Here is a 20,173-nt window from a genome sequence, read left to right as displayed (position 1 = left end):
CACACCACCCTGAGCACGCCCGTTCTCGTCTGATCTCGTAAGCCAAGCAGGGTCGGGCCTGGTTAGTACTTGGATGGGAGACCGCCTGGGAATACCAGGTGCTGTAAGCATTTAATTAATTAATTATTTTTTTATGTCATTTTTTCCCATGAATGCGATCTTTCTGTAAGTGTTCACCGATGTCATGGCGTTGCCACATAAGTCTTGAAGTATCTATCGAAGCGAGTCAGCACTCGCTTACGGCCACACCACCCTGAGCACGCCCGCTCTCGTCTGATCTCGGAAGCCAAGCAGGGTCGGGCCTGGTTAGTACTTGGATGGGAGACCGCCTGGGAATACCAGGTGCTCTAAGCATTTAATTAATTAATTATTTTTTTATGTCATTTTTTCCCATGAATGCGTCCTTTCTGTAAGCGTTCTCCCATGGCATGGCGTTGCCACATTTGTTTTGAAGTGTCTCTCGAATCAAGTCTGCACTCGCTTACGGCCACACCACCCTGAGCACGCCCGCTCTCGTCTGATCTCGGAAGCCAAGCAGGTTCGGGCCTGGTTAGTACTTGGATGGGAGACCGCCTGGGAATACCAGGTGCTGTAAGCATTTAATTAATTAATAATTTTTTTTATGTCATTTTTTCCCATGAATGCGTCCTTTCTGTAACCATTTACCGATGTCATTGCGTTGCCACATTAGCCTTGAAGTGTCTCTCGAATCGAGTCAGCACTCGCTTACGGCCACACCACCCTGAGCACGCCCGCTCTCGTCTGATCTCGGAAGCCAAGCAGGGTCGGGCCTGGTTAGTACTTGGATGGGAGACCGCCTGGGAATACCAGGTGCTGTAAGCATTTAATTAATTAATTATTTTTTTATGTAATTTTTTCCCATGAATGCGACCTTTCTGTAAGCGTTCACTGATGTCATGGCGTTGCCACATAAGTCTTGAAGTGTCTATCGAAGCGAGTCAGCACTCGCTTACGGCCACACCACCCTGAGCACGCCCGCTCTCGTCTGATCTCGGAAGCCAAGCAGGGTCGGGCCTGGTTAGTACTTGGATGGGAGACCGCCTGGGAATACCAGGTGCTGTAAGCATTTAATTAATTAATTATTTTTTTTATGTCATTTTTTCCCATGAATGCGTCCTTTCTGTAACCATTTACCGATGTCATTGCGTTGCCACATTAGCCTTGAAGTGTCTCTCGAATCGAGTCAGCACTCGCTTACGGCCACACCACCCTGAGCACGCCCGTTCTCGTCTGATCTCGTAAGCCAAGCAGGGTCGGGCCTGGTTAGTACTTGGATGGGAGACCGCCTGGGAATACCAGGTGCTGTAAGCATTTAATTAATTAATTATTTTTTTATGTCATTTTTTCCCATGAATGCGATCTTTCTGTAAGTGTTCACCGATGTCATGGCGTTGCCACATAAGTCTTGAAGTGTCTATCGAAGCGAGTCAGCACTCGCTTACGGCCACACCACCCTGAGCACGCCCGCTCTCGTCTGATCTCGGAAGCCAAGCAGGGTCGGGCCTGGTTAGTACTTGGATGGGAGACCGCCTGGGAATACCAGGTGCTGTAAGCATTTAATTAATTAAATATTTATTTATGTCATATTTTCCCATGAATGCGTCCTTTCTGTAACCATTTACCGATGTCATTGCGTTGCCACATTAGCCTTGAAGTGTCTCTCGAATCGAGTCAGCACTCGCTTACGGCCACACCACCCTGAGCACGCCCGCTCTCGTCTGATCTCGGAAGCCAAGCAGGGTCGGGCCTGGTTAGTACTTCGATGGGAGACCGCCTGGGAATACCTGGTGCTGTAAGAATTAAATTAATTAATTATTTATGTCATTTTTCCCATGAATGCGTCCTTTCTGTAAGCGTTCTCCCATGGCATGGCGTTGCCACATTAGTTTTGAAGTGTCTCTCGAATCAAGTCGGCACTCGCTTACGGCCACGCCACCCTGAGCACGCCCGCTCTCGTCTGATCTCGTAAGCCAAGCAGGGTCGGGCCTGGTTAGTACTTGGATGGGAGACCGCCTGGGAATACCAGGTGCTCTAAGCATTTAATTAATTAATTATTTTTTTATGTCATTTTTTCCCATGAATGCGATCTTTCTGTAAGCGTTCACTGATGTCATGGCGTTGCCACATAAGTCTTGAAGTGTCTATCGAAGCGAGTCAGCACTCGCTTACGGCCACACCACCCTGAGCACGCCAGCTCTCGTCTGATCTCGGAAGCCAAGCAGGGTCGGGCCTGGTTAGTACTTGGATGGGAGACCGCCTGGGAATACCAGGTGCTGTAAGCATTTAATTAATTAATTATTTTTTTTATGTCATTTTTTCCCATGAATGCGTCCTTTCTGTAACCATTTACCGATGTCATTGCGTTGCCACATTAGCCTTGAAGTGTCTCTCGAATCGAGTCAGCACTCGTTTACGGCCACACCACCCTGAGCACGCCCGCTCTCGTCTGATCTCGGAAGCCAAGCAGGGTCGGGCCTGGTTAGTACTTGGATGGGAGACCGCCTGGGAATACCTGGTGCTGTAAGAATTAAATTAATTAATTATTTATGTCATTTTTCCCATGAATGCGTCCTTTCTGTAAGCGTTCTCCCATGGCATGGCGTTGCCACATTAGTTTTGAAGTGTCTCTCGAATCAAGACCAGCACTCGCTTACGGCCACGCCACCCTGAGCACGCCCGCTCTCGTCTGATCTCGGAAGCCAAGCAGGGTCGGGCCTGGTTAGTACTTGGATGGGAGACCGCCTGGGAATACCAGGTGCTGTAAGCATTTAATTAAATAATTATTTTTTTTATGTCATTTTTTCCCATGAATGCGTCCTTTCTGTAACCATTTACCGATGTCATTGCGTTGCCACATTAGCCTTGAAGTGTCTCTCGAATCGAGTCAGCACTCGTTTACGGCCACACCACCCTGAGCACGCCCGCTCTCGTCTGATCTCGGAAGCCAAGCAGGGTCGGGCCTGGTTAGTACTTGGATGGGAGACCGCCTGGGAATACCTGGTGCTGTAAGAATTAAATTAATTAATTATTTATGTCATTTTTCCCATGAATGCGTCCTTTCTGTAAGTGTTCACCGATGTCATGGCGTTGCCACATAAGTCTTGAAGTGTCTATCGAAGCGAGTCAGCACTCGCTTACGGCCAGCGCCACCCTGAGCACGCCCGCTCTCGTCTGATCTCGGAAGCAAAGCAGGGTCGGGCCTGGTTAGTACTTGGATGGGAGACCGCCTGGGTATACCAGGTGCTCTAAGCATTTAATTAATTAATTATTTTTTTATGTCATTTTTTCCCATGAATGCGATCTTTCTGTAAGCGTTCACTGATGTCATGGCGTTGCCACATAAGTCTTGAAGTGTCTATCGAAGCGAGTCAGCACTCGCTTACGGCCACACCACCCTGAGCACGCCCGCTCTCGTCTGATCTCGGAAGCCAAGCAGGGTCGGGCCTGGTTAGTACTTGGATGGGAGACCGCCTGGGAATACCAGGTGCTGTAAGCATTTAATTAATTAATTATTTTTTTTATGTCATTTTTTCCCATGAATGCGTCCTTTCTGTAACCATTTACCGATGTCATTGCGTTGCCACATTAGCCTTGAAGTGTCTCTCGAATCGAGTCAGCACTCGTTTACGGCCACACCACCCTGAGCACGCCCGCTCTCGTCTGATCTCGGAAGCCAAGCAGGGTCGGGCCTGGTTAGTACTTGGATGGGAGACCGCCTGGGAATACCTGGTGCTGTAAGAATTTAATTAATTAATTTTTTATGTCATTTTTCCCATGAATGCGTCCTTTCTGTAAGCGTTCTCCCATGGCATGCCGTTGCCACATTAGTTTTGAAGTGTCTCTCGAATCAAGTCCGCACTCGCTTACGGCCACACCACCCTGAGCACGCCCGCTCTCGTCTGATCTCGGAAGCCAAGCAGGGTCGGGCCTGGTTAGTACTTGGATGGGAGATTGCCTGGGAATACCAGGTGCTGTAAGCATTTAATTAATTAAATATTTATTTATGTCATTTTTTCCCATGAATGCGTTCTTTCTGTAAGCGTTCACTGATGTCATGGCGTTGCCACATAAGTCTTGAAGTGTCTGTCGATTCGAGTCGGCACTCGCTTACGGCCACACCACCCTGAGCACGCCCGCTCTCGTCTGATCTCGGAAGCCAAGCAGGGTCGGGCCTGGTTAGTACTTGGATGGGAGACCGCCTGGGAATACCAGGTGCTGTAAGCATTTAATTAATTAAATATTTATTTATGTCATATTTTCCCATGAATGCGTCCTTTCTGTAAGTGTTCTCCCATGGCATGGCGTTGCCACATTAGTTTTGAAGTGTCTCTCGAATCAAGTCTGCACTCGCTTACGGCCACACCACCCTGAGCACGCCCGCTCTCGTCTGATCTCGGAAGCCAAGCAGGGTCGGGCCTGGTTAGTACTTGGATGGGAGACCGCCTGGGAATACCAGGTGCTGTAAGCATTTAATTAATTAATAATTTTTTTTATGTCATTTTTTCCCATGAATGCGTCCTTTCTGTAACCATTTACCGATGTCATTGCGTTGCCACATTAGCCTTGAAGTGTCTCTCGAATCGAGTCAGCACTCGCTTACGGCCACACCACCCTGAGCACGCCCGCTCTTGTCTGATCTCGGAAGCCAAGCAGGGTCGGGCCTGGTTAGTACTTGGATGGGAGACCGCCTGGGAATACCAGGTGCTGTAAGCATTTAATTAATTAATTATTTTTTTATGTCATTTTTTCCCATGAATGCGACCTTTCTGTAAGCGTTCAATGATGTCATGGCGTTGCCACATAAGTCTTGAAGTGTCTATCGAAGCGAGTGAGCACTCGCTTACGGCCACACCACCCTGAGCACGCCCGCTCTCGTCTGATCTCGGAAGCCAAGCAGGGTCGGGCCTGGTTAGTACTTGGATGGGAGACCGCCTGGGAATACCAGGTGCTGTAAGCATTTAATTAATTAATTATTTTTTTTATGTCATTTTTTCCCATGAATGCGTCCTTTCTGTAACCATTTACCGATGTCATTGCGTTGCCACATTAGCCTTGAAGTGTCTCTCGAATCGAGTCAGCACTCGCTTACGGCCACACCACCCTGAGCACGCCCGTTCTCGTCTGATCTCGTAAGCCAAGCAGGGTCGGGCCTGGTTAGTACTTGGATGGGAGACCGCCTGGGAATACCAGGTGCTGTAAGCATTTAATTAATTAATTATTTTTTTATGTCATTTTTTCCCATGAATGCGATCTTTCTGTAAGCGTTCACCGATGTCATGGCGTTGCCACATAAGTCTTGAAGTGTCTATCGAAGCGAGTCAGCACTCGTTTACGGCCACACCACCCTGAGCACGCCCGCTCTCGTCTGATGTCGGAAGCCAAGCAGGGTCGGGCCTGGTTAGTACTTGGATGGGAGACCGCCTGGGAATACCAGGTGCTGTAAGCATTTAATTAATTAAATATTTATTTATGTCATATTTTCCCATGAATGCGTCCTTTCTGTAACCATTTACCGATGTCATTGCGTTGCCACATTAGCCTTGAAGTGTCTCTCGAATCGAGTCAGCACTCGCTTACGGCCACACCACCCTGAGCACGCCCGCTCTCGTCTGATCTCGGAAGCCAAGCAGGGTTGGGCCTGGTTAGTACTTGGATGGGAGACCGCCTGGGAATACCAGGTGCTGTAAGCATTTAATTAATTAATTATTTTTTTTATGTCATTTTTTCCCATGAATGCGTCCTTTCTGTAACCATTTACCGATGTCATTGCGTTGCCACATTAGCCTTGAAGTGTCTCTCGAATCGAGTCAGCACTCGTTTACGGCCACACCACCCTGAGCACGCCCGCTCTCGTCTGATCTCGGAAGCCAAGCAGGGTCGTGCCTGGTTAGTACTTGGATGGGAGACCGCCTGGGAATACCTGGTGCTGTAAGAATTAAATTAATTAATTATTTATGTCATTTTTCCCATGAATGCGTCCTTTCTGTAAGCGTTCTCCCATGGCATGGCGTTGCCACATTAGTTTTGAAGTGTCTCTCGAATCAAGTCAGCACTCGCTTACGGCCACGCCACCCTGAGCACGCCCGCTCTCGTCTGATCTCGTAAGCCAAGCAGGGTCGGGCCTGGTTAGTACTTGGATGGGAGACCGCCTGGGAATACCAGGTGCTCTAAGCATTTAATTAATTAATTATTTTTTTATGTCATTTTTTCCCATGAATGCGTCCTTTCTGTAAGCGTTCTCCCATGGCATGGCGTTGCCACATTAGTTTTGAAGTGTCTCTCGAATCAAGTCTGCACTCGCTTACGGCCACACCACCCTGAGCACGCCCGCTCTCGTCTGATCTCGGAAGCCAAGCAGGTTCGGGCCTGGTTAGTACTTGGATGGGAGACCGCCTGGGAATACCAGGTGCTGTAAGCATTTAATTATTTAATAATTTTTTTTATGTCATTTTTTCCCATGAATGCGTCCTTTCTGTAACCATTTACCGATGTCATTGCGTTGCCACATTAGCCTTGAAGTGTCTCTCGAATCGAGTCAGCACTCGCTTACGGCCACACCACCCTGAGCACGCCCGCTCTCGTCTGATCTCGGAAGCCAAGCAGGGTCGGGCCTGGTTAGTACTTGGATGGGAGACCGCCTGGGAATACCAGGTGCTGTAAGCATTTAATTAATTAATTATTTTTTTATGTAATTTTTTCCCATGAATGCGACCTTTCTGTAAGCGTTCACTGATGTCATGGCGTTGCCACATAAGTCTTGAAGTGTCTATCGAAGCGAGTCAGCACTCGCTTATGGCCACACCACCCTGAGCACGCCCGCTCTCGTCTGATCTCGGAAGCCAAGCAGGGTCGGGCCTGGTTAGTACTTGGATGGGAGACCGCCTGGGAATACCAGGTGCTGTAAGCATTTAATTAATTAATTATTTTTTTTATGTCATTTTTTCCCATGAATGCGTCCTTTCTGTAACCATTTACCGATGTCATTGCGTTGCCACATTAGCCTTGAAGTGTCTCTCGAATCGAGTCAGCACTCGCTTACGGCCACACCACCCTGAGCACGCCCGTTCTCGTCTGATCTCGTAAGCCAAGCAGGGTCGGGCCTGGTTAGTACTTGGATGGGAGACCGCCTGGGAATACCAGGTGCTGTAAGCATTTAATTAATTAATTATTTTTTTATGTCATTTTTTCCCATGAATGCGATCTTTCTGTAAGTGTTCACCGATGTCATGGCGTTGCCACATAAGTCTTGAAGTGTCTATCGAAGCGAGTCAGCACTCGCTTACGGCCACACCACCCTGAGCACGCCCGCTCTCGTCTGATCTCGGAAGCCAAGCAGGGTCGGGCCTGGTTAGTACTTGGATGGGAGACCGCCTGGGAATACCAGGTGCTCTAAGCATTTAATTAATTAATTATTTTTTTATGTCATTTTTTCCCATGAATGCGTCCTTTCTGTAAGCGTTCTCCCATGGCATGGCGTTGCCACATTAGTTTTGAAGTGTCTCTCGAATAAAGTCTGCACTCGCTTACGGCCACACCACCCTGAGCACGCCCGCTCTCGTCTGATCTCGGAAGCCAAGCAGGTTCGGGCCTGGTTAGTACTTGGATGGGAGACCGCCTGGGAATACCAGGTGCTGTAAGCATTTAATTAATTAATAATTTTTTTTATGTCATTTTTTCCCATGAATGCGTCCTTTCTGTAACCATTTACCGATGTCATTGCGTTGCCACATTAGCCTTGAAGTGTCTCTCGAATCGAGTCAGCACTCGCTTACGGCCACACCACCCTGAGCACGCCCGCTCTCGTCTGATCTCGGAAGCCAAGCAGGGTCGGGCCTGGTTAGTACTTGGATGGGAGACCGCCTGGGAATACCAGGTGCTGTAAGCATTTAATTAATTAATTATTTTTTTATGTAATTTTTTCCCATGAATGCGACCTTTCTGTAAGCGTTCACTGATGTCATGGCGTTGCCACATAAGTCTTGAAGTGTCTATCGAAGCGAGTCAGCACTCGCTTACGGCCACACCACCCTGAGCACGCCCGCTCTCGTCTGATCTCGGAAGCCAAGCAGGGTCGGGCCTGGTTAGTACTTGGATGGGAGACCGCCTGGGAATACCAGGTGCTGTAAGCATTTAATTAATTAATTATTTTTTTTATGTCATTTTTTCCCATGAATGCGTCCTTTCTGTAACCATTTACCGATGTCATTGCGTTGCCACATTAGCCTTGAAGTGTCTCTCGAATCGAGTCAGCACTCGCTTACGGCCACACCACCCTGAGCACGCCCGTTCTCGTCTGATCTCGTAAGCCAAGCAGGGTCGGGCCTGGTTAGTACTTGGATGGGAGACCGCCTGGGAATACCAGGTGCTGTAAGCATTTAATTAATTAATTATTTTTTTATGTCATTTTTTCCCATGAATGCGATCTTTCTGTAAGTGTTCACCGATGTCATGGCGTTGCCACATAAGTCTTGAAGTGTCTATCGAAGCGAGTCAGCACTCGCTTACGGCCACACCACCCTGAGCACGCCCGCTCTCGTCTGATCTCGGAAGCCAAGCAGGGTTGGGCCTGGTTAGTACTTGGATGGGAGACCGCCTGGGAATACCAGGTGCTGTAAGCATTTAATTAATTAAATATTTATTTATGTCATATTTTCCCATGAATGCGTCCTTTCTGTAACCATTTACCGATGTCATTGCGTTGCCACATTAGCCTTGAAGTGTCTCTCGAATCGAGTCAGCACTCGCTTACGGCCACACCACCCTGAGCACGCCCGCTCTCGTCTGATCTCGGAAGCCAAGCAGGGTCGGGCCTGGTTAGTACTTGGATGGGAGACCGCCTGGGAATACCAGGTGCTGTAAGCATTTAATTAATTAATTATTTTTTTTATGTCATTTTTTCCCATGAATGCGTCCTTTCTGTAACCATTTACCGATGTCATTGCGTTGCCACATTAGCCTTGAAGTGTCTCTCGAATCGAGTCAGCACTCGTTTACGGCCACACCACCCTGAGCACGCCCGCTCTCGTCTGATCTCGGAAGCCAAGCAGGGTCGGGCCTGGTTAGTACTTGGATGGGAGACCGCCTGGGAATACCTGGTTCTGTAAGAATTAAATTAATTAATTATTTATGTCATTTTTCCCATGAATGCGTCCTTTCTGTAAGCGTTCTCCCATGGCATGGCGTTGCCACATTAGTTTTGAAGTGTCTCTCGAATCAATTCAGCACTCGCTTACGGCCACGCCACCCTGAGCACGCCCGCTCTCGTCTGATCTCGTAAGCCAAGCAGGGTCGGGCCTGGTTAGTACTTGGATGGGAGACCGCCTGGGAATACCAGGTGCTCTAAGCATTTAATTAATTAATTATTTTTTTATGTCATTTTTTCCCATGAATGCGATCTTTCTGTAAGCGTTCACTGATGTCATGGCGTTGCCACATAAGTCTTGAAGTGTCTATCGAAGCGAGTCAGCACTCGCTTACGGCCACACCACCCTGAGCACGCCCGCTCTCGTCTGATCTCGGAAGCCAAGCAGGGTCGGGCCTGGTTAGTACTTGGATGGGAGACCGCCTGGGAATACCAGGTGCTGTAAGCATTTAATTAATTAAATATTTATTTATGTCATATTTTCCCATGAATGCGTCCTTTCTGTAACCATTTACCGATGTCATTGCGTTCCCACATTAGCCTTGAAGTGTCTCTCGAATCGAGTCAGCACTCGCTTACGGCCACACCACCCTGAGCACGCCCGCTCTCGTCTGATCTCGGAAGCCAAGCAGGGTCGGGCCTGGTTAGTACTTGGATGGGAGACCGCCTGGGAATACCAGGTGCTGTAAGATTTAATTAATTAATTATTTTTTTTATGTCATTTTTTCCCATGAATGCGTCCTTTCTGTAACCATTTACCGATGTCATTGCGTTGCCACATTAGCCTTGAAGTGTCTCTCGAATCGAGTCAGCACTCGTTTACGGCCACACCACCCTGAGCACGCCCGCTCTCGTCTGATCTCGGAAGCCAAGCAGGGTCGGGCCTGGTTAGTACTTGGATGGGAGACCGCCTGGGAATACCTGGTGCTGTAAGAATTAAATTAATTAATTATTTATGTCATTTTTCCCATGAATGCGTCCTTTCTGTAAGCGTTCTCCCATGGCATGGCGTTGCCACATTAGTTTTGAAGTGTCTCTCGAATCAAGTCAGCACTTGCTTACGGCCACGCCACCCTGAGCACGCCCGCTCTCGTCTGATCTCGTAAGCCAAGCAGGGTCGGGCCTGGTTAGTACTTGGATGGGAGACCGCCTGGGAATACCAGGTGCTCTAAGCATTTAATTAATTAATTATTTTTTTATGTCATTTTTTCCCATGAATGCGTCCTTTCTGTAAGCGTTCTCCCATGGCATGGCGTTGCCACATTAGTTTTGAAGTGTCTCTCGAATCAAGTCAGCACTTGCTTACGGCCACGCCACCCTGAGCACGCCCGCTCTCGTCTGATCTCGGAAGCCAAGCAGGGTCGGGCCTGGTTAGTACTTGGATGGGAGACCGCCTGGGAATACCTGGTGCTGTAAGAATTAAATTAATTAATTATTTATGTCATTTTTCCCATGAATGCGTCCTTTCTGTAAGCGTTCTCCCATGGCATGGCGTTGCCACATTAGTTTTGAAGTGTCTCTCGAATCAAGTCTGCACTCGCTTATGGCCACACCACCCTGAGCACGCCCGCTCTCGTCTGATCTCGGAAGCCAAGCAGGGTCGGGCCTGGTTAGTACTTGGATGGGAGACCGCCTGGGAATACCAGGTGCTGTAAGCATTTAATTAATTAATTATTTTTTTATGTCATTTTTTCCCATGAATGCGATCTTTCTGTAAGTGTTCACCGATGTCATGGCGTTGCCACATAAGTCTTGAAGTGTCTATCGAAGCGAGTCAGCACTCGCTTACGGCCACACCACCCTGAGCACGCCCGTTCTCGTCTGATCTCGTAAGCCAAGCAGGGTCGGGCCTGGTTAGTACTTGGATGGGAGACCGCCTGGGAATACCAGGTGCTGTAAGCATTTAATTAATTAATAATTTTTTTATGTCATTTTTTCCCATGAATGCGATCTTTCTGTAAGTGTTCACCGATGTCATGGCGTTGCCACATAAGTCTTGAAGTGTCTATCGAAGCGAGTCAGCACTCGCTTACGGCCACACCACCCTGAGCACGCCCGCTCTCGTCTGATCTCGGAAGCCAAGCAGGGTCGGGCCTGGTTAGTACTTGGATGGGAGACCGCCTGGGAATACCAGGTGCTGTAAGCATTTAATTAATTAATTATTTTTTTTATGTCATTTTTTCCCATGAATGCGTCCTTTCTGTAACCATTTACCGATGTCATTGCGTTGCCACATTAGCCTTGAAGTGTCTCTCGAATCGAGTCAGCACTCGTTTACGGCCACACCACCCTGAGCACGCCCGCTCTCGTCTGATCTCGTAAGCCAAGCAGGGTCGGGCCTGGTTAGTACTTGGATGGGAGACCGCCTGGGAATACCAGGTGCTCTAAGCATTTAATTAATTAATTATTTTTTTATGTCATTTTTTCCCATGAATGCGATCTTTCTGTAAGCGTTCTCCCATGGCATGGCGTTGCCACATTAGTTTTGAAGTGTCTCTCGAATCAAGTCAGCACTTGCTTACGGCCACGCCACCCTGAGCACGCCCGCTCTCGTCTGATCTCGTAAGCCAAGCAGGGTCGGGCCTGGTTAGTACTTGGATGGGAGACCGCCTGGGAATACCAGGTGCTCTAAGCATTTAATTAATTAATTATTTTTTTATGTCATTTTTTCCCATGAATGCGTCCTTTCTGTAAGCGTTCTCCCATGGCATGGCGTTGCCACATTAGTTTTGAAGTGTCTCTCGAATCAAGTCTGCACTCGCTTACGGCCACACCACCCTGAGCACGCCCGCTCTCGTCTGATCTCGGAAGCCAAGCAGGGTCGGGCCTGGTTAGTACTTGGATGGGAGACCGCCTGGGAATACCTGGTTCTGTAAGAATTAAATTAATTAATTATTTATGTCATTTTTCCCATGAATGCATCCTTTCTGTAAGCGTTCTCCCATGGCATGGCGTTGCCACATTAGTTTTGAAGTGTCTCTCGAATCAAGTCAGCACTCGCTTACGGCCACGCCACCCTGAGCACGCCCGCTCTCGTCTGATCTCGTAAGCCAAGCAGGGTCGGGCCTGGTTAGTACTTGGATGGGGGACCGCCTGGGAATACCAGGTGCTCTAAGCATTTAATTAATTAATTATTTTTTTATGTCATTTTTTCCCATGAATGCGATCTTTCTGTAAGCGTTCACTGATGTCATGGCGTTGCCACATAAGTCTTGAAGTGTCTATCGAAGCGAGTCAGCACTCGCTTACGGCCACACCACCCTGAGCACGCCCGCTCTCGTCTGATCTCGGAAGCCAAGCAGGGTCGGGCCTGGTTAGTACTTGGATGGGAGACCGCCTGGGAATACCAGGTGCTGTAAGCATTTAATTAATTAAATATTTATTTATGTCATATTTTCCCATGAATGCGTCCTTTCTGTAACCATTTACCGATGTCATTGCGTTGCCACATTAGCCTTGAAGTGTCTCTCGAATCGAGTCAGCACTCGCTCACGGCCACACCACCCTGAGCACGCCCGCTCTCGTCTGACCTCGGAAGCCAAGCAGGGTCGGGCCTGGTTAGTACTTGGATGGGAGACCGCCTGGGAATACCAGGTGCTGTAAGCATTTAATTAATTAAATATTTATTTATGTCATATTTTCCCATGAATGCGTCCTTTCTGTAACCATTTACCGATGTCATTGCGTTGCCACATTAGCCTTGAAGTGTCTCTCGAATCGAGTCAGCACTCGCTTACGGCCACACCACCCTGAGCACGCCCGCTCTCGTCTGATCTCGGAAGCCAAGCAGGGTCGGGCCTGGTTAGTACTTGGATGGGAGACCGCCTGGGAATACCAGGTGCTGTAAGCATTTAATTAATTAATTATTTTTTTTATGTCATTTTTTCCCATGAATGCGTCCTTTCTGTAACCATTTACCGATGTCATTGCGTTGCCACATTAGCCTTGAAGTGTCTCTCGAATCGAGTCAGCACTCGTTTACGGCCACACCACCCTGAGCACGCCCGCTCTCGTCTGATCTCGGAAGCCAAGCAGGGTCGTGCCTGGTTAGTACTTGGATGGGAGACCGCCTGGGAATACCTGGTGCTGTAAGAATTAAATTAATTAATTATTTATGTCATTTTTCCCATGAATGCGTCCTTTCTGTAAGCGTTCTCCCATGGCATGGCGTTGCCACATTAGTTTTGAAGTGTCTCTCGAATCAAGTCAGCACTCGCTTACGGCCACGCCACCCTGAGCACGCCCGCTCTCGTCTGATCTCGTAAGCCAAGCAGGGTCGGGCCTGGTTAGTACTTGGATGGGAGACCGCCTGGGAATACCAGGTGCTCTAAGCATTTAATTAATTAATTATTTTTTTATGTCATTTTTTCCCATGAATGCGTCCTTTCTGTAAGCGTTCTCCCATGGCATGGCGTTGCCACATTAGTTTTGAAGTGTCTCTCGAATCAAGTCTGCACTCGCTTACGGCCACACCACCCTGAGCACGCCCGCTCTCGTCTGATCTCGGAAGCCAAGCAGGTTCGGGCCTGGTTAGTACTTGGATGGGAGACCGCCTGGGAATACCAGGTGCTGTAAGCATTTAATTAATTAATAATTTTTTTATGTCATTTTTTCCCATGAATGCGTCCTTTCTGTAACCATTTACCGATGTCATTGCGTTGCCACATTAGCCTTGAAGTGTCTCTCGAATCGAGTCAGCACTCGCTTACGGCCACACCACCCTGAGCACGCCCGCTCTCGTCTGATCTCGGAAGCCAAGCAGGGTCGGGCCTGGTTAGTACTTGGATGGGAGACCGCCTGGGAATACCAGGTGCTGTAAGCATTTAATTAATTAATTATTTTTTTATGTAATTTTTTCCCATGAATGCGACCTTTCTGTAAGCGTTCACTGATGTCATGGCGTTGCCACATAAGTCTTGAAGTGTCTATCGAAGCGAGTCAGCACTCGCTTACGGCCACACCACCCTGAGCACGCCCGCTCTCGTCTGATCTCGGAAGCCAAGCAGGGTCGGGCCTGGTTAGTACTTGGATGGGAGACCGCCTGGGAATACCAGGTGCTGTAAGCATTTAATTAATTAATTATTTTTTTTATGTCATTTTTTCCCATGAATGCGTCCTTTCTGTAACCATTTACCGATGTCATTGCGTTGCCACATTAGCCTTGAAGTGTCTCTCGAATCGAGTCAGCACTCGCTTACGGCCACACCACCCTGAGCACGCCCGTTCTCGTCTGATCTCGTAAGCCAAGCAGGGTCGGGCCTGGTTAGTACTTGGATGGGAGACCGCCTGGGAATACCAGGTGCTGTAAGCATTTAATTAATTAATTATTTTTTTATGTCATTTTTTCCCATGAATGCGATCTTTCTGTAAGTGTTCACCGATGTCATGGCGTTGCCACATAAGTCTTGAAGTGTCTATCGAAGCGAGTCAGCACTCGCTTACGGCCACACCACCCTGAGCACGCCCGCTCTCGTCTGATCTCGGAAGCCAAGCAGGGTCGGGCCTGGTTAGTACTTGGATGGGAGACCGCCTGGGAATACCAGGTGCTCTAAGCATTTAATTAATTAATTATTTTTTTATGTCATTTTTTCCCATGAATGCGTCCTTTCTGTAAGCGTTCTCCCATGGCATGGCGTTGCCACATTAGTTTTGAAGTGTCTCTCGAATCAAGTCTGCACTCGCTTACGGCCACACCACCCTGAGCACGCCCGCTCTCGTCTGATCTCGGAAGCCAAGCAGGTTCGGGCCTGGTTAGTACTTGGATGGGAGACCGCCTGGGAATACCAGGTGCTGTAAGCATTTAATTAATTAATAATTTTTTTTATGTCATTTTTTCCCATGAATGCGTCCTTTCTGTAACCATTTACCGATGTCATTGCGTTGCCACATTAGCCTTGAAGTGTCTCTCGAATCGAGTCAGCACTCGCTTACGGCCACACCACCCTGAGCACGCCCGCTCTCGTCTGATCTCGGAAGCCAAGCAGGGTCGGGCCTGGTTAGTACTTGGATGGGAGACCGCCTGGGAATACCAGGTGCTGTAAGCATTTAATTAATTAATTATTTTTTTATGTAATTTTTTCCCATGAATGCGACCTTTCTGTAAGCGTTCACTGATGTCATGGCGTTGCCACATAAGTCTTGAAGTGTCTATCGAAGCGAGTCAGCACTCGCTTACGGCCACACCACCCTGAGCACGCCCGCTCTCGTCTGATCTCGGAAGCCAAGCAGGGTCGGGCCTGGTTAGTACTTGGATGGGAGACCGCCTGGGAATACCAGGTGCTGTAAGCATTTAATTAATTAATTATTTTTTTTATGTCATTTTTTCCCATGAAAGCGTCCTTTCTGTAACCATTTACCGATGTCATTGCGTTGCCACATTAGCCTTGAAGTGTCTCTCGAATCGAGTCAGCACTCGCTTACGGCCACACCACCCTGAGCACGCCCGTTCTCGTCTGATCTCGTAAGCCAAGCAGGGTCGGGCCTGGTTAGTACTTGGATGGGAGACCGCCTGGGAATACCAGGTGCTGTAAGCATTTCATTAATTAATTATTTTTTTATGTCATTTTTTCCCATGAATGCGATCTTTCTGTAAGTGTTCACCGATGTCATGGCGTTGCCACATAAGTCTTGAAGTGTCTATCGAAGCGAGTCAGCACTCGCTTACGGCCACACCACCCTGAGCACGCCCGCTCTCGTCTGATCTCGGAAGCCAAGCAGGGTCGGGCCTGGTTAGTACTTGGATGGGAGACCGCCTGGGAATACCAGGTGCTGTAAGCATTTAATTAATTAAATATTTATTTATGTCATATTTTCCCATGAATGCGTCCTTTCTGTAACCATTTACCGATGTCATTGCGTTGCCACATTAGCCTTGAAGTGTCTCTCGAATCGAGTCAGCACTCGCTTACGGCCACACCACCCTGAGCACGCCCGCTCTCGTCTGATCTCGGAAGCCAAGCAGGGTCGGGCCTGGTTAGTACTTGGATGGGAGACCGCCTGGGAATACCAGGTGCTGTAAGCATTTAATTAATTAATTTTTTTTTTTATGTCATTTTTTCCCATGAATGCGTCCTTTCTGTAACCATTTACCGATGTCATTGCGTTGCCACATTAGCCTTGAAGTGTCTCTCGAATCGAGTCAGCACTCGTTTACGGCCACACCACCCTGAGCACGCCCGCTCTCGTCTGATCTCGGAAGCCAAGCAGGGTCGGGCCTGGTTAGTACTTGGATGGGAGACCGCCTGGGAATACCTGGTTCTGTAAGAATTAAATTAATTAATTATTTATGTCATTTTTCCCATGAATGCGTCCTTTCTGTAAGCGTTCTCCCATGGCATGGCGTTGCCACATTAGTTTTGAAGTGTCTCTCGAATCAAGTCAGCACTCGCTTACGGCCACGCCACCCTGAGCACGCCCGCTCTCGTCTGATCTCGTAAGCCAAGCAGGGTCGGGCCTGGTTAGTACTTGGATGGGAGACCGCCTGGGAATACCAGGTGCTCTAAGCATTTAATTAATTAATTATTTTTTTATGTCATTTTTTCCCATGAATGCGATCTTTCTGTAAGCGTTCACTGATGTCATGGCGTTGCCACATAAGTCTTGAAGTGTCTATCGAAGCGAGTCAGCACTCGCTTACGGCCACACCACCCTGAGCACGCCCGCTCTCGTCTGATCTCGGAAGCCAAGCAGGGTCGGGCCTGGTTAGTACTTGGATGGGAGACCGCCTGGGAATACCAGGTGCTGTAAGCATTTAATTAATTAAATATTTATTTATGTCATATTTTCCCATGAATGCGTCCTTTCTGTAACCATTTACCGATGTCATTGCGTTCCCACATTAGCCTTGAAGTGTCTCTCGAATCGAGTCAGCACTCGCTTACGGCCACACCACCCTGAGCACGCCCGCTCTCGTCTGATCTCGGAAGCCAAGCAGGGTCGGGCCTGGTTAGTACTTGGATGGGAGACCGCCTGGGAATACCAGGTGCTGTAAGCATTTAATTAATTAATTTTTTTTTTTATGTCATTTTTTCCCATGAATGCGTCCTTTCTGTAACCATTTACCGATGTCATTTCGTTGCCACATTAGCCTTGAAGTGTCTCTCGAATCGAGTCAGCACTCGTTTACGGCCACACCACCCTGAGCACGCCCGCTCTCGTCTGATCTCGTAAGCCAAGCAGGGTCGGGCCTGGTTAGTACTTGGATGGGAGACCGCCTGGGAATACCAGGTGCTCTAAGCATTTAATTAATTAATTATTTTTTTATGTAATTTTTTCCCATGAATGCGATCTTTCTGTAAGCGTTCTCCCATGGCATGGCGTTGCCACATTAGTTTTGAAGTGTCTCTCGAATCAAGTCAGCACTTGCTTACGGCCACGCCACCCTGAGCACGCCCGCTCTCGTCTGATCTCGTAAGCCAAGCAGGGTCGGGCCTGGTTAGTACTTGGATGGGAGACCGCCTGGGAATACCAGGTGCTCTAAGCATTTAATTAATTAATTATTTTTTTATGTCATTTTTTCCCATGAATGCGTCCTTTCTGTAAGCGTTCTCCCATGGCATGGCGTTGCCACATTAGTTTTGAAGTGTCTCTCGAATCAAGTCTGCACTCGCTTACGGCCACACCACCCTGAGCACGCCCGCTCTCGTCTGATCTCGTAAGCCAAGCAGGGTCGGGCCTGGTTAGTACTTGGATGGGGGACCGCCTGGGAATACCAGGTGCTCTAAGCATTTAATTAATTAATTATTTTTTTATGTCATTTTTTCCCATGAATGCGATCTTTCTGTAAGCGTTCACTGATGTCATGGCGTTGCCACATAAGTCTTGAAGTGTCTATCGAAGCGAGTCAGCACTCGCTTACGGCCACACCACCCTGAGCACGCCCGCTCTCGTCTGATCTCGGAAGCCAAGCAGGGTCGGGCCTGGTTAGTACTTGGATGGGAGACCGCCTGGGAATACCAGGTGCTGTAAGCATTTAATTAATTAAATATTTATTTATGTCATATTTTCCCATGAATGCGTCCTTTCTGTAACCATTTACCGATGTCATTGCGTTGCCACATTAGCCTTGAAGTGTCTCTCGAATCGAGTCAGCACTCGCTCACGGCCACACCACCCTGAGCACGCCCGCTCTCGTCTGACCTCGGAAGCCAAGCAGGGTCGGGCCTGGTTAGTACTTGGATGGGAGACCGCCTGGGAATACCAGGTGCTGTAAGCATTTAATTAATTAAATATTTATTTATGTCATATTTTCCCATGAATGCGTCCTTTCTGTAACCATTTACCGATGTCATTGCGTTGCCACATTAGCCTTGAAGTGTCTCTCGAATCGAGTCAGCACTCGCTTACGGCCACACCACCCTGAGCACGCCCGCTCTCGTCTGATCTCGGAAGCCAAGCAGGGTCGGGCCTGGTTAGTACTTGGATGGGAGACCGCCTGGGAATACCAGGTGCTGTAAGCATTTAATTAATTAATTATTTTTTTTATGTCATTTTTTCCCATGAATGCGTCCTTTCTGTAACCATTTACCGATGTCATTGCGTTGCCACATTAGCCTTGAAGTGTCTCTCGAATCGAGTCAGCACTCGTTTACGGCCACACCACCCTGAGCACGCCCGCTCTCGTCTGATCTCGGAAGCCAAGCAGGGTCGTGCCTGGTTAGTACTTGGATGGGAGACCGCCTGGGAATACCTGGTGCTGTAAGAATTAAATTAATTAATTATTTATGTCATTTTTCCCATGAATGCGTCCTTTCTGTAAGCGTTCTCCCATGGCATGGCGTTGCCACATTAGTTTTGAAGTGTCTCTCGAATCAAGTCAGCACTCGCTTACGGCCACGCCACCCTGAGCACGCCCGCTCTCGTCTGATCTCGTAAGCCAAGCAGGGTCGGGCCTGGTTAGTACTTGGATGGGAGACCGCCTGGGAATACCAGGTGCTCTAAGCATTTAATTAATTAATTATTTTTTTATGTCATTTTTTCCCATGAATGCGTCCTTTCTGTAAGCGTTCTCCCATGGCATGGCGTTGCCACATTAGTTTTGAAGTGTCTCTCGAATCAAGTCTGCACTCGCTTACGGCCACACCACCCTGAGCACGCCCGCTCTCGTCTGATCTCGGAAGCCAAGCAGGTTCGGGCCTGGTTAGTACTTGGATGGGAGACCGCCTGGGAATACCAGGTGCTGTAAGCATTTAATTAATTAATAATTTTTTTATGTCATTTTTTCCCATGAATGCGTCCTTTCTGTAACCATTTACCGATGTCATTGCGTTGCCACATTAGCCTTGAAGTGTCTCTCGAATCGAGTCAGCACTCGCTTACGGCCACACCACCCTGAGCACGCCCGCTCTCGTCTGATCTCGGAAGCCAAGCAGGGTCGGGCCTGGTTAGTACTTGGATGGGAGACCGCCTGGGAATACCAGGTGCTGTAAGCATTTAATTAATTAATTATTTTTTTATGTAATTTTTTCCCATGAATGCGACCTTTCTGTAAGCGTTCACTGATGTCATGGCGTTGCCACATAAGTCTTGAAGTGTCTATCGAAGCGAGTCAGCACTCGCTTACGGCCACACCACCCTGAGCACGCCCGCTCTCGTCTGATCTCGGAAGCCAAGCAGGGTCGGGCCTGGTTAGTACTTGGATGGGAGACCGCCTGGGAATACCAGGTGCTGTAAGCATTTAATTAATTAATTATTTTTTTTATGTCATTTTTTCCCATGAATGCGTCCTTTCTGTAACCATTTACCGATGTCATTGCGTTGCCACATTAGCCTTGAAGTGTCTCTCGAATCGAGTCAGCACTCGCTTACGGCCACACCACCCTGAGCACGCCCGTTCTCGTCTGATCTCGTAAGCCAAGCAGGGTCGGGCCTGGTTAGTACTTGGATGGGAGACCGCCTGGGAATACCAGGTGCTGTAAGCATTTAATTAATTAATTATTTTTTTATGTCATTTTTTCCCATGAATGCGATCTTTCTGTAAGTGTTCACCGATGTCATGGCGTTGCCACATAA

General features: G+C 48.2%; 57 non-coding genes and 26 pseudogenes across 57 annotated transcripts in view; all 83 read left to right on the top strand.

Moving 5' to 3' along the window:
* LOC135724076 (5S ribosomal RNA) overlaps nucleotides 1-110 on the top strand; it is a 119-nt gene extending 9 nt beyond the window's left edge. Inside the window, exon 1 of the ribosomal RNA XR_010523749.1 lies at nucleotides 1-110. This exon is cut by the window's left edge and continues 9 nt beyond it. This is a non-coding gene — a ribosomal RNA (5S ribosomal RNA).
* Nucleotides 111-235: 125 nt separating this feature from the next.
* On the top strand, nucleotides 236-354 carry LOC135725220 (5S ribosomal RNA; annotated as a pseudogene).
* Nucleotides 355-479: 125 nt separating this feature from the next.
* LOC135724397 (5S ribosomal RNA) lies at nucleotides 480-598 on the top strand. The gene has a single exon (XR_010524065.1). It is a non-coding gene; the product is annotated as a 5S ribosomal RNA (ribosomal RNA).
* Nucleotides 599-724: 126 nt separating this feature from the next.
* Nucleotides 725-843, top strand: LOC135722443 (5S ribosomal RNA). The gene has a single exon (XR_010522175.1). It is a non-coding gene; the product is annotated as a 5S ribosomal RNA (ribosomal RNA).
* Nucleotides 844-968: 125 nt separating this feature from the next.
* LOC135722442 (5S ribosomal RNA) lies at nucleotides 969-1,087 on the top strand. The gene has a single exon (XR_010522174.1). It is a non-coding gene; the product is annotated as a 5S ribosomal RNA (ribosomal RNA).
* Nucleotides 1,088-1,213: 126 nt separating this feature from the next.
* LOC135724074 (5S ribosomal RNA) lies at nucleotides 1,214-1,332 on the top strand. The gene has a single exon (XR_010523747.1). It is a non-coding gene; the product is annotated as a 5S ribosomal RNA (ribosomal RNA).
* Nucleotides 1,333-1,457: 125 nt separating this feature from the next.
* On the top strand, nucleotides 1,458-1,576 carry LOC135722441 (5S ribosomal RNA). Its single transcript, XR_010522173.1, has one exon. It is a non-coding gene; the product is annotated as a 5S ribosomal RNA (ribosomal RNA).
* A 125-nt stretch (nucleotides 1,577-1,701) lies between these two features.
* Nucleotides 1,702-1,820, top strand: LOC135724419 (5S ribosomal RNA). Its single transcript, XR_010524085.1, has one exon. It is a non-coding gene; the product is annotated as a 5S ribosomal RNA (ribosomal RNA).
* A 120-nt stretch (nucleotides 1,821-1,940) lies between these two features.
* LOC135726570 (5S ribosomal RNA) lies at nucleotides 1,941-2,059 on the top strand (annotated as a pseudogene).
* Nucleotides 2,060-2,184: 125 nt separating this feature from the next.
* LOC135724337 (5S ribosomal RNA) lies at nucleotides 2,185-2,303 on the top strand. The gene has a single exon (XR_010524005.1). It is a non-coding gene; the product is annotated as a 5S ribosomal RNA (ribosomal RNA).
* A 126-nt stretch (nucleotides 2,304-2,429) lies between these two features.
* Nucleotides 2,430-2,548, top strand: LOC135724775 (5S ribosomal RNA). Its single transcript, XR_010524434.1, has one exon. It is a non-coding gene; the product is annotated as a 5S ribosomal RNA (ribosomal RNA).
* A 121-nt stretch (nucleotides 2,549-2,669) lies between these two features.
* Nucleotides 2,670-2,788, top strand: LOC135723718 (5S ribosomal RNA). Its single transcript, XR_010523407.1, has one exon. It is a non-coding gene; the product is annotated as a 5S ribosomal RNA (ribosomal RNA).
* A 126-nt stretch (nucleotides 2,789-2,914) lies between these two features.
* On the top strand, nucleotides 2,915-3,033 carry LOC135724774 (5S ribosomal RNA). The gene has a single exon (XR_010524433.1). It is a non-coding gene; the product is annotated as a 5S ribosomal RNA (ribosomal RNA).
* Nucleotides 3,034-3,153: 120 nt separating this feature from the next.
* LOC135726909 (5S ribosomal RNA) lies at nucleotides 3,154-3,273 on the top strand (annotated as a pseudogene).
* A 125-nt stretch (nucleotides 3,274-3,398) lies between these two features.
* LOC135722440 (5S ribosomal RNA) lies at nucleotides 3,399-3,517 on the top strand. Its single transcript, XR_010522172.1, has one exon. It is a non-coding gene; the product is annotated as a 5S ribosomal RNA (ribosomal RNA).
* A 126-nt stretch (nucleotides 3,518-3,643) lies between these two features.
* On the top strand, nucleotides 3,644-3,762 carry LOC135724773 (5S ribosomal RNA). The gene has a single exon (XR_010524432.1). It is a non-coding gene; the product is annotated as a 5S ribosomal RNA (ribosomal RNA).
* A 120-nt stretch (nucleotides 3,763-3,882) lies between these two features.
* LOC135725380 (5S ribosomal RNA) lies at nucleotides 3,883-4,001 on the top strand (annotated as a pseudogene).
* Nucleotides 4,002-4,126: 125 nt separating this feature from the next.
* On the top strand, nucleotides 4,127-4,245 carry LOC135722439 (5S ribosomal RNA). Its single transcript, XR_010522171.1, has one exon. It is a non-coding gene; the product is annotated as a 5S ribosomal RNA (ribosomal RNA).
* A 125-nt stretch (nucleotides 4,246-4,370) lies between these two features.
* LOC135722438 (5S ribosomal RNA) lies at nucleotides 4,371-4,489 on the top strand. Its single transcript, XR_010522170.1, has one exon. It is a non-coding gene; the product is annotated as a 5S ribosomal RNA (ribosomal RNA).
* Nucleotides 4,490-4,615: 126 nt separating this feature from the next.
* LOC135724256 (5S ribosomal RNA) lies at nucleotides 4,616-4,734 on the top strand. Its single transcript, XR_010523925.1, has one exon. It is a non-coding gene; the product is annotated as a 5S ribosomal RNA (ribosomal RNA).
* A 125-nt stretch (nucleotides 4,735-4,859) lies between these two features.
* Nucleotides 4,860-4,978, top strand: LOC135722437 (5S ribosomal RNA). The gene has a single exon (XR_010522169.1). It is a non-coding gene; the product is annotated as a 5S ribosomal RNA (ribosomal RNA).
* Nucleotides 4,979-5,104: 126 nt separating this feature from the next.
* Nucleotides 5,105-5,223, top strand: LOC135724073 (5S ribosomal RNA). Its single transcript, XR_010523746.1, has one exon. It is a non-coding gene; the product is annotated as a 5S ribosomal RNA (ribosomal RNA).
* A 125-nt stretch (nucleotides 5,224-5,348) lies between these two features.
* Nucleotides 5,349-5,467, top strand: LOC135725650 (5S ribosomal RNA; annotated as a pseudogene).
* A 125-nt stretch (nucleotides 5,468-5,592) lies between these two features.
* LOC135723353 (5S ribosomal RNA) lies at nucleotides 5,593-5,711 on the top strand. The gene has a single exon (XR_010523061.1). It is a non-coding gene; the product is annotated as a 5S ribosomal RNA (ribosomal RNA).
* A 126-nt stretch (nucleotides 5,712-5,837) lies between these two features.
* LOC135726139 (5S ribosomal RNA) lies at nucleotides 5,838-5,956 on the top strand (annotated as a pseudogene).
* Nucleotides 5,957-6,076: 120 nt separating this feature from the next.
* On the top strand, nucleotides 6,077-6,195 carry LOC135726568 (5S ribosomal RNA; annotated as a pseudogene).
* Nucleotides 6,196-6,320: 125 nt separating this feature from the next.
* On the top strand, nucleotides 6,321-6,439 carry LOC135724396 (5S ribosomal RNA). The gene has a single exon (XR_010524064.1). It is a non-coding gene; the product is annotated as a 5S ribosomal RNA (ribosomal RNA).
* Nucleotides 6,440-6,565: 126 nt separating this feature from the next.
* Nucleotides 6,566-6,684, top strand: LOC135722435 (5S ribosomal RNA). Its single transcript, XR_010522167.1, has one exon. It is a non-coding gene; the product is annotated as a 5S ribosomal RNA (ribosomal RNA).
* Nucleotides 6,685-6,809: 125 nt separating this feature from the next.
* On the top strand, nucleotides 6,810-6,928 carry LOC135723548 (5S ribosomal RNA). Its single transcript, XR_010523248.1, has one exon. It is a non-coding gene; the product is annotated as a 5S ribosomal RNA (ribosomal RNA).
* A 126-nt stretch (nucleotides 6,929-7,054) lies between these two features.
* On the top strand, nucleotides 7,055-7,173 carry LOC135724072 (5S ribosomal RNA). Its single transcript, XR_010523745.1, has one exon. It is a non-coding gene; the product is annotated as a 5S ribosomal RNA (ribosomal RNA).
* A 125-nt stretch (nucleotides 7,174-7,298) lies between these two features.
* LOC135725219 (5S ribosomal RNA) lies at nucleotides 7,299-7,417 on the top strand (annotated as a pseudogene).
* A 125-nt stretch (nucleotides 7,418-7,542) lies between these two features.
* LOC135724395 (5S ribosomal RNA) lies at nucleotides 7,543-7,661 on the top strand. Its single transcript, XR_010524063.1, has one exon. It is a non-coding gene; the product is annotated as a 5S ribosomal RNA (ribosomal RNA).
* Nucleotides 7,662-7,787: 126 nt separating this feature from the next.
* LOC135722434 (5S ribosomal RNA) lies at nucleotides 7,788-7,906 on the top strand. The gene has a single exon (XR_010522166.1). It is a non-coding gene; the product is annotated as a 5S ribosomal RNA (ribosomal RNA).
* Nucleotides 7,907-8,031: 125 nt separating this feature from the next.
* Nucleotides 8,032-8,150, top strand: LOC135722433 (5S ribosomal RNA). Its single transcript, XR_010522165.1, has one exon. It is a non-coding gene; the product is annotated as a 5S ribosomal RNA (ribosomal RNA).
* A 126-nt stretch (nucleotides 8,151-8,276) lies between these two features.
* LOC135724071 (5S ribosomal RNA) lies at nucleotides 8,277-8,395 on the top strand. The gene has a single exon (XR_010523744.1). It is a non-coding gene; the product is annotated as a 5S ribosomal RNA (ribosomal RNA).
* A 125-nt stretch (nucleotides 8,396-8,520) lies between these two features.
* Nucleotides 8,521-8,639, top strand: LOC135723241 (5S ribosomal RNA). Its single transcript, XR_010522950.1, has one exon. It is a non-coding gene; the product is annotated as a 5S ribosomal RNA (ribosomal RNA).
* A 125-nt stretch (nucleotides 8,640-8,764) lies between these two features.
* LOC135722432 (5S ribosomal RNA) lies at nucleotides 8,765-8,883 on the top strand. Its single transcript, XR_010522164.1, has one exon. It is a non-coding gene; the product is annotated as a 5S ribosomal RNA (ribosomal RNA).
* Nucleotides 8,884-9,009: 126 nt separating this feature from the next.
* LOC135726028 (5S ribosomal RNA) lies at nucleotides 9,010-9,128 on the top strand (annotated as a pseudogene).
* Nucleotides 9,129-9,248: 120 nt separating this feature from the next.
* LOC135726567 (5S ribosomal RNA) lies at nucleotides 9,249-9,367 on the top strand (annotated as a pseudogene).
* Nucleotides 9,368-9,492: 125 nt separating this feature from the next.
* LOC135722431 (5S ribosomal RNA) lies at nucleotides 9,493-9,611 on the top strand. The gene has a single exon (XR_010522163.1). It is a non-coding gene; the product is annotated as a 5S ribosomal RNA (ribosomal RNA).
* Nucleotides 9,612-9,736: 125 nt separating this feature from the next.
* LOC135723770 (5S ribosomal RNA) lies at nucleotides 9,737-9,855 on the top strand. Its single transcript, XR_010523456.1, has one exon. It is a non-coding gene; the product is annotated as a 5S ribosomal RNA (ribosomal RNA).
* Nucleotides 9,856-9,980: 125 nt separating this feature from the next.
* LOC135724772 (5S ribosomal RNA) lies at nucleotides 9,981-10,099 on the top strand. Its single transcript, XR_010524431.1, has one exon. It is a non-coding gene; the product is annotated as a 5S ribosomal RNA (ribosomal RNA).
* A 120-nt stretch (nucleotides 10,100-10,219) lies between these two features.
* LOC135726566 (5S ribosomal RNA) lies at nucleotides 10,220-10,338 on the top strand (annotated as a pseudogene).
* A 125-nt stretch (nucleotides 10,339-10,463) lies between these two features.
* LOC135725241 (5S ribosomal RNA) lies at nucleotides 10,464-10,582 on the top strand (annotated as a pseudogene).
* A 120-nt stretch (nucleotides 10,583-10,702) lies between these two features.
* On the top strand, nucleotides 10,703-10,821 carry LOC135723547 (5S ribosomal RNA). The gene has a single exon (XR_010523247.1). It is a non-coding gene; the product is annotated as a 5S ribosomal RNA (ribosomal RNA).
* Nucleotides 10,822-10,946: 125 nt separating this feature from the next.
* Nucleotides 10,947-11,065, top strand: LOC135724070 (5S ribosomal RNA). The gene has a single exon (XR_010523743.1). It is a non-coding gene; the product is annotated as a 5S ribosomal RNA (ribosomal RNA).
* Nucleotides 11,066-11,190: 125 nt separating this feature from the next.
* On the top strand, nucleotides 11,191-11,309 carry LOC135722429 (5S ribosomal RNA). Its single transcript, XR_010522161.1, has one exon. It is a non-coding gene; the product is annotated as a 5S ribosomal RNA (ribosomal RNA).
* A 126-nt stretch (nucleotides 11,310-11,435) lies between these two features.
* Nucleotides 11,436-11,554, top strand: LOC135726345 (5S ribosomal RNA; annotated as a pseudogene).
* A 125-nt stretch (nucleotides 11,555-11,679) lies between these two features.
* On the top strand, nucleotides 11,680-11,798 carry LOC135726565 (5S ribosomal RNA; annotated as a pseudogene).
* Nucleotides 11,799-11,923: 125 nt separating this feature from the next.
* Nucleotides 11,924-12,042, top strand: LOC135725864 (5S ribosomal RNA; annotated as a pseudogene).
* Nucleotides 12,043-12,162: 120 nt separating this feature from the next.
* Nucleotides 12,163-12,281, top strand: LOC135726748 (5S ribosomal RNA; annotated as a pseudogene).
* A 125-nt stretch (nucleotides 12,282-12,406) lies between these two features.
* On the top strand, nucleotides 12,407-12,525 carry LOC135722427 (5S ribosomal RNA). The gene has a single exon (XR_010522160.1). It is a non-coding gene; the product is annotated as a 5S ribosomal RNA (ribosomal RNA).
* Nucleotides 12,526-12,650: 125 nt separating this feature from the next.
* Nucleotides 12,651-12,769, top strand: LOC135724477 (5S ribosomal RNA). The gene has a single exon (XR_010524141.1). It is a non-coding gene; the product is annotated as a 5S ribosomal RNA (ribosomal RNA).
* A 125-nt stretch (nucleotides 12,770-12,894) lies between these two features.
* Nucleotides 12,895-13,013, top strand: LOC135722426 (5S ribosomal RNA). Its single transcript, XR_010522159.1, has one exon. It is a non-coding gene; the product is annotated as a 5S ribosomal RNA (ribosomal RNA).
* Nucleotides 13,014-13,139: 126 nt separating this feature from the next.
* On the top strand, nucleotides 13,140-13,258 carry LOC135726138 (5S ribosomal RNA; annotated as a pseudogene).
* A 120-nt stretch (nucleotides 13,259-13,378) lies between these two features.
* Nucleotides 13,379-13,497, top strand: LOC135726564 (5S ribosomal RNA; annotated as a pseudogene).
* A 125-nt stretch (nucleotides 13,498-13,622) lies between these two features.
* On the top strand, nucleotides 13,623-13,741 carry LOC135724394 (5S ribosomal RNA). Its single transcript, XR_010524062.1, has one exon. It is a non-coding gene; the product is annotated as a 5S ribosomal RNA (ribosomal RNA).
* Nucleotides 13,742-13,866: 125 nt separating this feature from the next.
* On the top strand, nucleotides 13,867-13,985 carry LOC135722425 (5S ribosomal RNA). The gene has a single exon (XR_010522158.1). It is a non-coding gene; the product is annotated as a 5S ribosomal RNA (ribosomal RNA).
* Nucleotides 13,986-14,110: 125 nt separating this feature from the next.
* LOC135722424 (5S ribosomal RNA) lies at nucleotides 14,111-14,229 on the top strand. The gene has a single exon (XR_010522157.1). It is a non-coding gene; the product is annotated as a 5S ribosomal RNA (ribosomal RNA).
* Nucleotides 14,230-14,355: 126 nt separating this feature from the next.
* LOC135724069 (5S ribosomal RNA) lies at nucleotides 14,356-14,474 on the top strand. The gene has a single exon (XR_010523742.1). It is a non-coding gene; the product is annotated as a 5S ribosomal RNA (ribosomal RNA).
* A 125-nt stretch (nucleotides 14,475-14,599) lies between these two features.
* Nucleotides 14,600-14,718, top strand: LOC135725217 (5S ribosomal RNA; annotated as a pseudogene).
* Nucleotides 14,719-14,843: 125 nt separating this feature from the next.
* On the top strand, nucleotides 14,844-14,962 carry LOC135724393 (5S ribosomal RNA). The gene has a single exon (XR_010524061.1). It is a non-coding gene; the product is annotated as a 5S ribosomal RNA (ribosomal RNA).
* A 126-nt stretch (nucleotides 14,963-15,088) lies between these two features.
* Nucleotides 15,089-15,207, top strand: LOC135722422 (5S ribosomal RNA). Its single transcript, XR_010522155.1, has one exon. It is a non-coding gene; the product is annotated as a 5S ribosomal RNA (ribosomal RNA).
* A 125-nt stretch (nucleotides 15,208-15,332) lies between these two features.
* On the top strand, nucleotides 15,333-15,451 carry LOC135722421 (5S ribosomal RNA). The gene has a single exon (XR_010522154.1). It is a non-coding gene; the product is annotated as a 5S ribosomal RNA (ribosomal RNA).
* A 126-nt stretch (nucleotides 15,452-15,577) lies between these two features.
* On the top strand, nucleotides 15,578-15,696 carry LOC135724068 (5S ribosomal RNA). Its single transcript, XR_010523741.1, has one exon. It is a non-coding gene; the product is annotated as a 5S ribosomal RNA (ribosomal RNA).
* A 125-nt stretch (nucleotides 15,697-15,821) lies between these two features.
* LOC135722420 (5S ribosomal RNA) lies at nucleotides 15,822-15,940 on the top strand. The gene has a single exon (XR_010522153.1). It is a non-coding gene; the product is annotated as a 5S ribosomal RNA (ribosomal RNA).
* A 125-nt stretch (nucleotides 15,941-16,065) lies between these two features.
* LOC135722419 (5S ribosomal RNA) lies at nucleotides 16,066-16,184 on the top strand. The gene has a single exon (XR_010522152.1). It is a non-coding gene; the product is annotated as a 5S ribosomal RNA (ribosomal RNA).
* A 126-nt stretch (nucleotides 16,185-16,310) lies between these two features.
* On the top strand, nucleotides 16,311-16,429 carry LOC135726027 (5S ribosomal RNA; annotated as a pseudogene).
* A 120-nt stretch (nucleotides 16,430-16,549) lies between these two features.
* On the top strand, nucleotides 16,550-16,668 carry LOC135726561 (5S ribosomal RNA; annotated as a pseudogene).
* A 125-nt stretch (nucleotides 16,669-16,793) lies between these two features.
* On the top strand, nucleotides 16,794-16,912 carry LOC135722418 (5S ribosomal RNA). Its single transcript, XR_010522151.1, has one exon. It is a non-coding gene; the product is annotated as a 5S ribosomal RNA (ribosomal RNA).
* A 125-nt stretch (nucleotides 16,913-17,037) lies between these two features.
* On the top strand, nucleotides 17,038-17,156 carry LOC135722417 (5S ribosomal RNA). Its single transcript, XR_010522150.1, has one exon. It is a non-coding gene; the product is annotated as a 5S ribosomal RNA (ribosomal RNA).
* Nucleotides 17,157-17,282: 126 nt separating this feature from the next.
* On the top strand, nucleotides 17,283-17,401 carry LOC135726344 (5S ribosomal RNA; annotated as a pseudogene).
* A 125-nt stretch (nucleotides 17,402-17,526) lies between these two features.
* On the top strand, nucleotides 17,527-17,645 carry LOC135726560 (5S ribosomal RNA; annotated as a pseudogene).
* A 125-nt stretch (nucleotides 17,646-17,770) lies between these two features.
* On the top strand, nucleotides 17,771-17,889 carry LOC135726250 (5S ribosomal RNA; annotated as a pseudogene).
* A 125-nt stretch (nucleotides 17,890-18,014) lies between these two features.
* LOC135722416 (5S ribosomal RNA) lies at nucleotides 18,015-18,133 on the top strand. Its single transcript, XR_010522149.1, has one exon. It is a non-coding gene; the product is annotated as a 5S ribosomal RNA (ribosomal RNA).
* A 125-nt stretch (nucleotides 18,134-18,258) lies between these two features.
* Nucleotides 18,259-18,377, top strand: LOC135724475 (5S ribosomal RNA). Its single transcript, XR_010524140.1, has one exon. It is a non-coding gene; the product is annotated as a 5S ribosomal RNA (ribosomal RNA).
* A 125-nt stretch (nucleotides 18,378-18,502) lies between these two features.
* LOC135722415 (5S ribosomal RNA) lies at nucleotides 18,503-18,621 on the top strand. Its single transcript, XR_010522148.1, has one exon. It is a non-coding gene; the product is annotated as a 5S ribosomal RNA (ribosomal RNA).
* Nucleotides 18,622-18,747: 126 nt separating this feature from the next.
* Nucleotides 18,748-18,866, top strand: LOC135726136 (5S ribosomal RNA; annotated as a pseudogene).
* Nucleotides 18,867-18,986: 120 nt separating this feature from the next.
* On the top strand, nucleotides 18,987-19,105 carry LOC135726559 (5S ribosomal RNA; annotated as a pseudogene).
* A 125-nt stretch (nucleotides 19,106-19,230) lies between these two features.
* LOC135724392 (5S ribosomal RNA) lies at nucleotides 19,231-19,349 on the top strand. Its single transcript, XR_010524060.1, has one exon. It is a non-coding gene; the product is annotated as a 5S ribosomal RNA (ribosomal RNA).
* A 125-nt stretch (nucleotides 19,350-19,474) lies between these two features.
* Nucleotides 19,475-19,593, top strand: LOC135722414 (5S ribosomal RNA). The gene has a single exon (XR_010522147.1). It is a non-coding gene; the product is annotated as a 5S ribosomal RNA (ribosomal RNA).
* A 125-nt stretch (nucleotides 19,594-19,718) lies between these two features.
* LOC135722413 (5S ribosomal RNA) lies at nucleotides 19,719-19,837 on the top strand. The gene has a single exon (XR_010522146.1). It is a non-coding gene; the product is annotated as a 5S ribosomal RNA (ribosomal RNA).
* A 126-nt stretch (nucleotides 19,838-19,963) lies between these two features.
* On the top strand, nucleotides 19,964-20,082 carry LOC135724067 (5S ribosomal RNA). Its single transcript, XR_010523740.1, has one exon. It is a non-coding gene; the product is annotated as a 5S ribosomal RNA (ribosomal RNA).
* Nucleotides 20,083-20,173: the final 91 nt, after the last annotated feature.

This window comes from Paramisgurnus dabryanus, chromosome 9 (assembly GCF_030506205.2).
Source record: "Paramisgurnus dabryanus chromosome 9, PD_genome_1.1, whole genome shotgun sequence".
In the NCBI taxonomy this organism is placed as follows: Eukaryota; Metazoa; Chordata; class Actinopteri; order Cypriniformes; family Cobitidae; genus Paramisgurnus; species Paramisgurnus dabryanus.
Note: the sequence above shows the minus strand (reverse complement) of the source record. Positions and strands in the feature narration are given on the sequence as shown.